Raw genomic sequence first — 11,221 nt, forward strand, 5'->3', positions numbered from 1 at the left:
GAAGTCACCCCAGACCCTTGCCATCTTTCCTGTAGTCCAGAGGGTTTATGTTTAGGTATCTGCATTTTCATTGTTTGGGCATTATTTTAGAGAGCAGTTCTCCCTTAAGCAGTAGCACCACTTTTGACTGTAACAGAGCTATTGTTGCCATCATCATGACATAGGATTTATAGTACATTGTACTACTATGTTGTGACACAGCCCATGAACAGGACTTTGGGACATTAGCACATGGTTGAGGCTGACCTTGAGAACACAAATAGCATATGGCTGATGGACTTATGTAAACCAAGTGATTACATAAACCAAGTGATTTAACATCCAGGCAGCATAAGTCCAGCCTCCCCCACACCCCTCCTGCTTGTGGGCAGGCCAATTTGGCTTCCTAGGACCCGCCAAGCTACCTCTCCTGGGAGATAACACGTGGAGCTAAACTTTGATAATTTATGGATTCAAAGGCCTGGCCTACTCTTTTGCCTATAATTGCCTATCTTGCTGTACTGCCTTGTAATAAACCTTGATGGTCTAAACCCTGTGATAAACCACACCCCCATGAAGTCTTTATTTATTTTTGTTAATTACAACATCACTGAATTAATGTTCTGAGGGGAATTCCATATGAAGACTACACTGCTTGCTTTCCAACCACTGCTTTAGTGACGGAAAGCACAGAAGAGTCACACACCCAGAGAGGCAGCTGAGACTTCATTTTGCCTAAAAATCTTCAAGATATGATAGACTCTCATATCCAATTTTCGAGGGTGTTTGTTTTGTTTGATAGAAACAGAATTTGAGAGGGAAGAGCAGATAGAGAAGGAGACACCTGCAGTACTGATTCACCACTTGTGAAGCTTCTCCCCCTGCAGGTAGGGACTGGAAGCTTGAATGTCGGTCCCTGTATGTGGTAATGCAGGCACTCAGCTAGGTGTGCCACTCCCAGCACTTCCTTCCTCCTGCCTGAAGCCCCTTAGAAACACTTTTGAATTTATGCTAGTGAAGTGGGAACAGCCTTTGGGTGGGGTTGTTCAGATCCACTCAGAGATTTCTCCTTTCACTAACTTCTCCAGCAAAAGTCACTCCTATCACTCTGAAAAGCCCAAAGGCTTTTTAGCAATTTTGTGCCAGGAACTGAGGACAAAGACCAAATATATTTGTTATCATGCAACAGCTGGAAATATATCTTCCATGTGTTTTACCTCCTTTTGGGCTAGATTTGGGAGAATGTAGAACATAACACATTTTAATTATAATAGGAAGGTAATGCCTGGAACTTGTTTTGCTATCTAGTAGAAAAACACCTCCTTCTCTCAACTATAAAGTTGGCTGAGCAACAAGGACAAAATGATTATATATTCACCCTAGTCTTTCAATAAAGGCAGAAGGAGTTTTCCATTTCAAATTTGCTTTGTTTTTGTACCACATGTGGGTTAATTAGATAAAACCATGTCATATGCCAGATTCAATCAGCCTGAAAATAATCAGAAAACCGGTTTGGCATTGTTTATGCTGTTTTGGCTCAGAGAGACAAAAGCCCCCAATGTAAATTGGCTCTAGAAAAATAACATATGTGTACTTGTGCCAGCTTTCCTTTCATGGGATTATCTCTAACTGGCACCTGAGCAGTGGATGCAGCTCTGGGTGACCAGTAGACAAATCGACATGATGTAGCTGCCCATTCTCTATGATCAGACAGTGGGCATGCCCATGAACAACACTGAGTCTGCTATCTTTGACACATGCCAAAGCCAGCTTGGCAGCCGTCAGTAGTCAGTCAACTGGAAATACATGAAGTTTAAAACTGAAAATATTTTGGGGGGGGAGGGGTTATTCTTTTCTGACTTCCCTTAGGTTTTCTTTTTTCTTTTTCTTCTTTTTTTTTTTTTTTTTAGTCTCTTATAAGACTAGAAATAAAGTCCTGAAACCACTCCTTGGTTGTCTCTTCTTGTAGGTAGTTCAGTGAAATGTCATTAAAAGGAAGAAAGAGCATTTTTATAATTTCCTGTTGAGTTCCAAAGGGTATGTATTTTAGCAAATATCCAAGTAATAGGAGTGAGGAATATTTTTTAAATTTTATTTATTTATTTATTTTTGGCTCAAGGGTTGTCACTGGAGCTTGATATCTGCTGGGGCTCAGTGTCTGCACTACGAATCCACTGCTCCTGGAGGCCATTTTTTCCCCTTTTGTTGCCCTTGTTGTTTATCATTGTGGTTATTGTGAAGTGACACCCCCCCCTGCCTGCAGTTGGGGAACCAGGGGCTTGAACCTGGATCCTTGAGCAGGTCCTTGTGCTTCTCACCATGTGCGCTTAACCTGTGTCGTTATATACCTTAAAAGGGGTTGGAAGTGGGAGCTGCTGCGACTCTTAAAGGGATTCACAGCGGGAGCTGGGAACTAAACAGTACAAAGTTTATTAGGGTGAAATAGGCAAAAGACAAATTAAGCACTTATCATAAAGGGTTAAAAGTATACTAGCTCCATGAGGTCTGAGTATAGTTATCAAAACTTTAGCCCCATTACATAAACAATTATCAGCTCTGGTAAAGGTTGCTCATGGCTGTAGAGGGGTCTAAAAGTTCACCAGCTAGCAGAGTCAACTGTGTTCAGTTCCCAGGAGAAGTAGCTATGCCAGGATACCTGGTGCACCTCTGCTGAAATACCTCTCACCAGGAGAAGAAACCTCAGCCAAAGAGCAATGTGCTCAAAGTCCCTTGCTTTTATACATTCTCTTCCTGAAGTACCTCTTCAGGGTGATGTGACCTCATTTGTATGCTAATAGTCCCAAACTCCTGTTGGGGTCACAACTAACCAGCTGAGCTACTGCCTGGCCCCAGGAATAGTCTTTTTAAAAACTTAACTATTGAGGGTGGGGGTATAGCACAATGGTTATGCAAAGAGATTTTTATGCCTGAGGCTCTCAAGACCCACACTGCCATAAGCCAGAGCGGAGCAGTGCTCTGATTAAAATAAATAATAATAGTGGTCTGGGAGGTGGCACAGTGATAAAGCTTTGGACTCTCAAGGATGAGGTCCTAAGTTTGATCCCCAGCAGCACATGTACCAGAGTGGTGTCTGGTTCTTTCTCTCTCCTATCTTCCTCATTAAAAAATAACTAAAATATTTTAATAAATAAATAAATAATAATAGGAGTCAGGCGGTAGCAGGGGGGTCACTGCACAAGCAGTGAAACATGTCATTAATGTTCGGGGCTCCAGCAGGGCGGGCTACCTTCGCGGCGGTAGACAGAGATGACCAGAGACACACGGCTGGGCAGAGAGGCTTTATTCACGAGTGGGCAAACATGTGCTCTCCTGTCTTTCTGCTCTGGTGGCAGAGAGAGACCCTTAAACTAATCACCACACAGATCTGTCCTGCACTCCCTCACGCAGCTGCGCCAAGAACTCTGGCACTCTGTAGGAGTTCTGGGGGTGGGGAGAAGGGCACCCGCGAAACTAGCAAGGACCAAACCAATTCTCCTGGCGGGCAGAGAGCAAGACCAAACGAATGTGAAACATACAACAGAAACAGGTCTGCAGGTATCTATCTCTTCCTCCCTCTGTCCTATCCAACAATGACGACATCAATAACAACAACAATAATAGCTACAATAAAAACAAGGGCAACGGGATCAACTAGGAATACCAAAGGAGACCACCTGGGACCGAAACAAGACAGGACTTGAATGACCACAGAAACCCACTAAATCACCAGTGAGTACAAAAACGTATGGCTGGTGACAGAGAGGAGAGAGGAGCGTAAAGAGATTAAGTGACTGCTAACAGTCCAGCAGTTTATCAGTTGAGAGACCACCTCCAGTATGCTCCACCAACAAGGGGACAGCTGAAGGGAGGAGAGGACTCCCCAGACACTCACCAAATGCAACTCTGAGTCTCCATTGCTACTGCCCTCAGAATCTGGAGCAGCAACAGGGAGGGACACGAGGGGACAGAGATCTAACCAGGAAACTCAGGAGAAAACCTATACCTCCGTGGTATAGCTGAGAGGCTGTGAAAGTCTCTTTGCATAACCACTGGATTATCTCTGCCACACCCTGCTTTATCTCTTGGTCAGGAGTCAGTGATTAAGCTTCTTCTAGCGTTTGCCCTTCTTCCATAGCCAGTCAACAGCGTCAGGTTGAGCCTGATGTAAAGTTTCGAAACCTCCTTTGAATCTGGAGAGGTGGCAGTCGTTGACTATGTGGGTCATAGTCTGTCTGTAGCCACAGGGGCAGTTCGGGTCGTCTCTGGCTCCCCAGCGATGGAACATAGCAGCGCACCGGCCATGGCCTGTTCGATAGAGATTGAGGAGGGCCCAATCATAACGTGCTAGGTCAAAGCCGGGTTGACGCTTGCAGGGGTCTGTGATGAGGTGTTTGTTCTTTACCTCAGCTGACTGCCAACTCTGTTTCCAAGAGACTGGAACAGAGAAGTTCAGTGTAGGCATAGGGGACCAGATTGGGTGACGAGATGTCAAGCATTGGACAGGGTGGGCAAAGATATCCGCGTATATTGGCAGGTCCAGTCGAGCGTAGACGTGGGAAATGAACTTAGATGATGCCGCATCCCGACGAATATCTGGCGGGGCGATGTTGCTAAGAACTGGCAGCCATGGAACCAGGGTTGAACGGACGGTTCCAGAAATTATCCTCATGGAGGAATATAATTTAGAATCGACCAAGTGGACATGGGGGTTATGGAACCATACTGGGGCACAGTATTCTGCAGTGGAATAGCATAATGCCAGAGATGATGATCGTAGTGTGGGAGCGCTCGCGCCCCATGAGCAGCTGGCCAGTCTTGCAATGATGTTATTCCTCGCGCCCACCTTTGCTGCAGTTTTTATGAGATGTTCGTGAAATGACAGGGTGCAATCGAGAGTAACGCCAAGATAGACTGGCTGGGCTTCTCATATCGCCAAGCTGCACATTAAGCTCACGCGAGGCCGAGGCATGGTGTAGATGGAAAACAGATGATACCGTTTTTGCAGTGCTAGGGATTAGTCGCCATTTTTTACAGTAATCAGATATCAGAGACATGTCTTTCGTGAGTGTTTCCTCGAGGATGTCGAACTTGGATGCCTGAGTTGCACAGCAGATGTCATCTGCGTAGATGAACTTCCTTGAAGAAGTTTCTGGAAGGTCATTGATGTAAATATTAAATAGGTAGGAGCCAGAACAGAGCCCTGGGGGAGGCCACTTGAGACAAGTCTCCATCTGCTAGACTTGTCACCCAGATGCACCCGGAATCTTCTGTTTTGGAGAAGAAACAATATAGTGTTGGCCACCCATGGAGGCAGGCATCTTGAGATCTTGACTAGGAGACCACAGTGCCAGACCGTGTCATAGGCTGCTGTGAGATCAACAAAGAACAGCACCTGTCTTTAAATTCTTCTGGAATCCATTTCAATGTAAGTTGAGAGGGCCAGGGCTTGTTCGCAGGTAGATCTTCCTGGGCGGAAACCAGCTTGGGTGGGTGATAGGAATTTCTCTGTAAGAGGAGAAATACGTGACAAAAGCAGCCTCTCAAGGAGTTTGTAACACACGGAGAGGAGAGAAATTGGTCTATAGCTGGCGGCCAGTGTTGGGTCTTTCTTTGGTTTCAAAACTGCTATTATCTTCACACAACGCCAAATTTTTGGCATAGATTCAGATTCCAAGATGTGGGACAGGAATGAAGTGAGCCACTTCTTTGCCATGGGGCCCAAGTTAAGAATGAGTTCTGGGGTGATGTTATCATAGCCAGCAGCTGTTCCTGGTTTAACCCTCTTCAAAGCGTCTTCCAGTTCAGACAGTGTAAAGGGAGAGAGTTTTGGAGATGGACAAGATAAACGGAAGTGGGATGACCACTCATGGGAAATTTCTCTTTTCCAGACTAGGTCGATCTTAGCACGTCCAACTTGAGTTAGGTGACTGGCCACTGAGTTTGGAGATACGGGAGGATGGGAGACGGGAGGGGGTTGGCTACCGGGACCCAGACTATGAAGAAGCTTCCAGGCCTTCCTACTTGAGTGGGTGAAGTTCAGACTTTCCGTGAGTTGTTGCCAGAGGGCTTGTCGTGCTGCATCCAGGGAGGCAATGAGATGGTCAGCCACATCTGGGTCGCCCGACTCATCATATTGCTTTAGTAGTTGCTCGCATTCAGCATCAACAAGGCGTATAGTTAGCACGTCTCCCACGAGGAATGGCTTGGGAAGCTGCTTTGAAGATGGCTTGGTGGAAGTGCCTGTAGGAATCTTCAGAGGGGATAGAGTTAATTGGAATTGCAGGAATAGATTTGTTGGTAAGATCACTGAACAGATGCCAGTTTGCTTTCCGAAAGTTCTATCTTAGTTTCTCCGAGCACAGAATCAGTGGGAGCTGGAGACCAATGTGGATGATAGTTGAGCGGTGATGACTGTGCGGGAAGATCTTGAGAACGTGTCTCATAGCGTGAAAGGCTTAGCCGTTGACTGTGCTAATCCAGCACAGGTCAGGTGATGAGTCTTTATTCCATCTAGCACTGTGAGGAGAGCCTGGTGATTAAGCTGAAGCCTATTGATAGTTTAAAAGCCCTCAGGCTCCCATAGCCTACAGGGAAGAAAAAAAAGAGGCTTTTAAACCACTGAACTCCAACTCAGGGATTTAAATACTATTGAAACAACTGTTAACTTCTACCGCTGTGAACCCTTTAATTACATTACTTAGACACAAGTCAATCCAGGCAACAGTGATCAGTAATTTGAAAAGTACTGATAAAGGGAACTCATAACATAATACATAAAATGGTTAAAACAACAAGAAATATTGGAGAATCAAACCAGGACAAGAGTCCAGCTAAAAGACCTCCAGAGGGTGAAGCACAAAATAATGAGTTCAACATCCAAACATTAGCTAAGGAAATAATAACAGGAGTGAGTAAAGAATTTGAAAAAATTGTAATCAGTAATACAGGAACAACAAATGAGAATATGGAAGAAAATACTAATTATCTTATGGTTATTAGAGAGCTGAAAGCTGAAATTGCTGAGCTAAGAATGCAACTAGCTGAACAAGCTAAAAAAGTATCAGAGCAGGGCAACAAAATAGATGAACTCCAGAAAACAGTAGAGGGCAGAGAGAACAGAATCTATGAGGCTGAAGACAGATTTAACAAGATTGAGGATGAATTAGAGACAACTAAAAAAGAAGTAAGAGATCTCAAAAAGAGATTAAGAGATGCTGAAAACAACAACAGAGTCCTAAGGGATGACTTCAAAAGAAACAATATATGCATTATTGGCTTACCAGAGGAAGGAAGAGAAGGAGAGGAAGAAAGCATTTTCCAGGCCATAGTAGCTGACACAAGCTATAAAAACATTTGAGACACAGCTAATGCATTACTAAGAGGGAAGTTCATAGCTATACAAGCACACATTAGGAAACAAGAAAAAGCACAAATAAACAGCCTGATAGCACATCTTAAAGACCTAGAAGAAGAACAACAAAGGAACCCAAAGGCAACCAGAAGGACAGAAATCACTAAAGTTAGGGCAGAAATAAATAACATTGAGAATAAGAAAACCATACAAAAGATCAACGAAAGTAAATGTTGGTTCTATGAAAGAGTGAACAAAATCAACAAACCTTTAGCCAGACTCACAAAACAAAAAAGGGAGAAGACCCAAATAAGTCGGATAGTAATTGAAAGAGGAGATATCACAACAGACACTGCAGAAATTCAACATAACATGCGAGGCTTCTAAGAACAACTATTTGCCACCAAGCTAGAGAACCTGGAAAAAATGGATGATTTCCTAGATATCTACCAACTTCCAAAACTAAGTCAAGAGGAAGTGGGTAACATGAACAGGCCCATCACAGCTAATTGAAATTGAAACAGTTATCAAAAATCTCCCCAGAAATAAAAGTCCTGGACCAGTTTTACAAATGAATTCTACAAAACCTTCAAAGAAGAACTAATACCTCTTCTTTTAAAAGTCTTCCAGAAGATTGAAGACACTGGAATAGTCCCTGCCAGCTTCTATGAAGCCAACATCATCACTCTTGTACTAAACACAGACAAGGACACTACAAATAAAGAAAACTACAGACCAATATCTCTGATGAACATAGATGCGAAAATATTGAACAAAATTCTAGCCAATCGGATACAGCAGTATATCAAAAAGATTGTTCATCATGACCAAGTGGGGTTTATCCCAGGCATGCAAGGTTGGTTTAATATACGTAAGTCAATCAATGTGATCCACCACATCAACAAAAGCAAGACCAAAAACCACATGGTCATATCAATAGATGCAGAGAAAGCCTTTGACAAAATATAATATCCCTTTATGATCAAAACACTACAAAAAAAATGGGAATAGATGGAAAATTCCTCAAGATAGTGGAGTCTATATATAGCAAACCTACAGCCAACATCATACTCAATGGTGAAAAACTGGAAGCATTTCCCCTTAGGTCAGGTACTAGACAGGGCTGCTCACCATTACTATTCAACATAGTGTTGGAAGTTCTTGCCATAGCAATCAGGCAGGAGCAAGGAATTCAAGAGATACAGATTGGAAGAGAAACCAAGAGACCCCTCACAGAATGGGAGAAGATCTTTACATGCCAAACCAAGAGACCCCTCACAGAATGGGAGAAGATCTTTACATGCCATACATCAGATAAGAGTTTAATAACCAATATATATAAAGAGCTTGCCAGACTCAACAAGAAGACAACAAATAACCCCATCCAAAAATGGGGGGAGGACTTGGACTGAATATTCACCACAGAAGAGATCCAAAAGGCCGAGAAACACATGAAAAAATGCTCCAAGTCTCTGATTGTCAGAGAAATGCAAATCAAGACAACAATGAGATATCACTTCACTCCTGTGAGAATGCCATACATCAGAAAAGGTAACAGCAACAAATGCTGAAGAGGACGTGGGGTTAAAGTAACCCTCCTGCACTGCTGGTGGGAATGTCAATTGGTCCAACCTCTGTGGAGAACAGTCTGGAGAACTCTCAGAAGGCTAGAAATGGACCTACCTGATGATCCTGCAATTCCTCTCCTGGGGATATATCCTAAGGAACCCAACACATCCATCCAAAAAGATCTGTGTACACATATGTTCTTGGCAGCACAATTTTTTTTTCTTTTTTCATTAATTTCTGCCTCCAGGGCTACCGCTGGGGCTCAGTGACTGCACTACAAATCTACTGCTCCTGGCGGCCATTTTATTTTCCCTTTTGCTTTCTTTTTTCTTTCTTCCTTCCTTCCTTTCTTTTTTTTTTTTTTTTGCCTCCAAAGTTATTGAAGGAGCTTGGTACCTGCTCCATGAATCCACTGCTCCTAGAGGCCAAATTTTTTCCCTTTTATTGCCCTTGTTGTTTTATCATTCTTGTGGTTATTACTGTCGTTGTTGTTGGATAGGACAGAGAGAAATGGAGAGAGGAGGGGAAGACAGAGAGGGGGAGAGAAAGATAGACACCTGCAGACTTGCTTCACCACTTGTGAGGAGACCTCCCCCCCCGCAGGTGGGGAGTTGGGGAGTCGGGGACTCGAACCCAGATCCTTACCAGTCCCTGTGCTTCATGCCATGTGCGCTTAACACACTGCGCTACTGGCCATAGTAAGGATTTTTTTTTTTTTTAACTAGGGCACTGTTCAGCTCTGGCTTATGGTGGTGTGGGGGACTGAACCTGGGACTTTGGAGCCTCAGGCATAAGTGTTTGCTTGCATAACTATTATGCTATCTACCCTCTGCCCCATAGTATTTTAAATAAAGAAAAAAATACTCAATTTTTATTTATTGATTTTTTTTGAGAAACTATAAGTTCAAGTCTAGGTTAGACACTAGGGTTAATAAAGATGAGTATAGCACAATTCCCACCTAGAAAAACTCCTTGCCTAGTGGGAGATTTGATGTATAAATACTTTGGTGTGGTAAGTGAAAAAGATAGCGCTACTGGAATTAGAAAAGATGGCAGTGGGGCACCTGGTTGAGTGTATGCATTCTTGGGCAGCACAATTTGTAATAGCCAAAACCTGGAAGCAACCCAGGTATCCAACAACAGATGAGTGGCTGAGCAAGTTGTGGTCTATACATACAATGGAATACTACTCAGCTGTAAAAAATGGTGACTTCACCATTTTCAGCCGATCTTGGATGGACCTTGAAAAATTCATGTTAAATGAAATAAGTCAGAAACAGAAGGATGAATATGGGATGATCTCACTGTCAGGCAGAAGTTGAAAAACAAGATCAGAAGAGAAAACACAAGTAGAACCTGAAATGTAATTGGCATATCGCACCAAAGTAAAAGACTCTGGGGCGGGTGGGTGGGAGAATACAGGTCCATGAAGGATGATAAATGACGTAGTGTGGGTTGTATTGTTAAATGGGAAACTGGGGAAATGTTATGCATGAACAAATTATTGTATTTATTGTTAAATGTAAAACATTAATTCCCCAATAAAGAAATAAATTTAAAAAAAAACAAGGGCAACAAGAGGGAATAAATAAATAACTATTTTTTATTTATTTATTTTTTTAATTAATTTATTTATTTTTTATTTTTTTATTTAAGAAAGGATTAATTAACAAAACCATAGGGTAGGAGGGGTACAACTCCACACAATTCCCACCGCCAAGTCTCCATATCCCACCCCCTCCCCCGATAGCTTTCCCATTCTCTATCCCTCTGGGAGCATGGACCCAGGGTCATTGAGGGTTGCAGAAGGTAGAAGGTCTGGCTTCTGTAATTGCTTCCTCGCTGAACATGGGCGTTGACTGGTCGGTCCATACTCCCAGTCTGCCTCTCTCTTTCCCTAGTAGGATGGGTCTCTGGGGAAGCTGAGCTCCAGGACACATTGGTGGTGTCTTCAATCCAGGGAAGTCTGGCGGGCATCCTGATGACACCTGGAACCTGGTGACTGAAAAGAGAGTTAACATACAAAGCCAAACAAATTGTTGAGCAATCATGGACCCAAAGCTTGGAAAAGTGGAGAGGAAGTATTAGGGAGATACTCACTGCAAACTCTAGTATACTTCTGCTTTCTTACTTTGGTGCCATATTCCAAACTCAGTCAATTTCTGCTTTGCGTTTCTACTTCTTTTTTTTTTTTTTTACATGCATAACATTCCCCAGATTCCCATTTAGCAATATAACCCCCACTATTTCATTCATCATTTTTCATGGACCTGTATTCTCCCCACCCACCCACCCACCCCAGAGTCTTTTACTTTGGTGTAA

Source organism: Erinaceus europaeus, chromosome 7, assembly GCF_950295315.1.
Source record: "Erinaceus europaeus chromosome 7, mEriEur2.1, whole genome shotgun sequence".
NCBI classification, from domain to species: Eukaryota; Metazoa; Chordata; class Mammalia; order Eulipotyphla; family Erinaceidae; genus Erinaceus; species Erinaceus europaeus.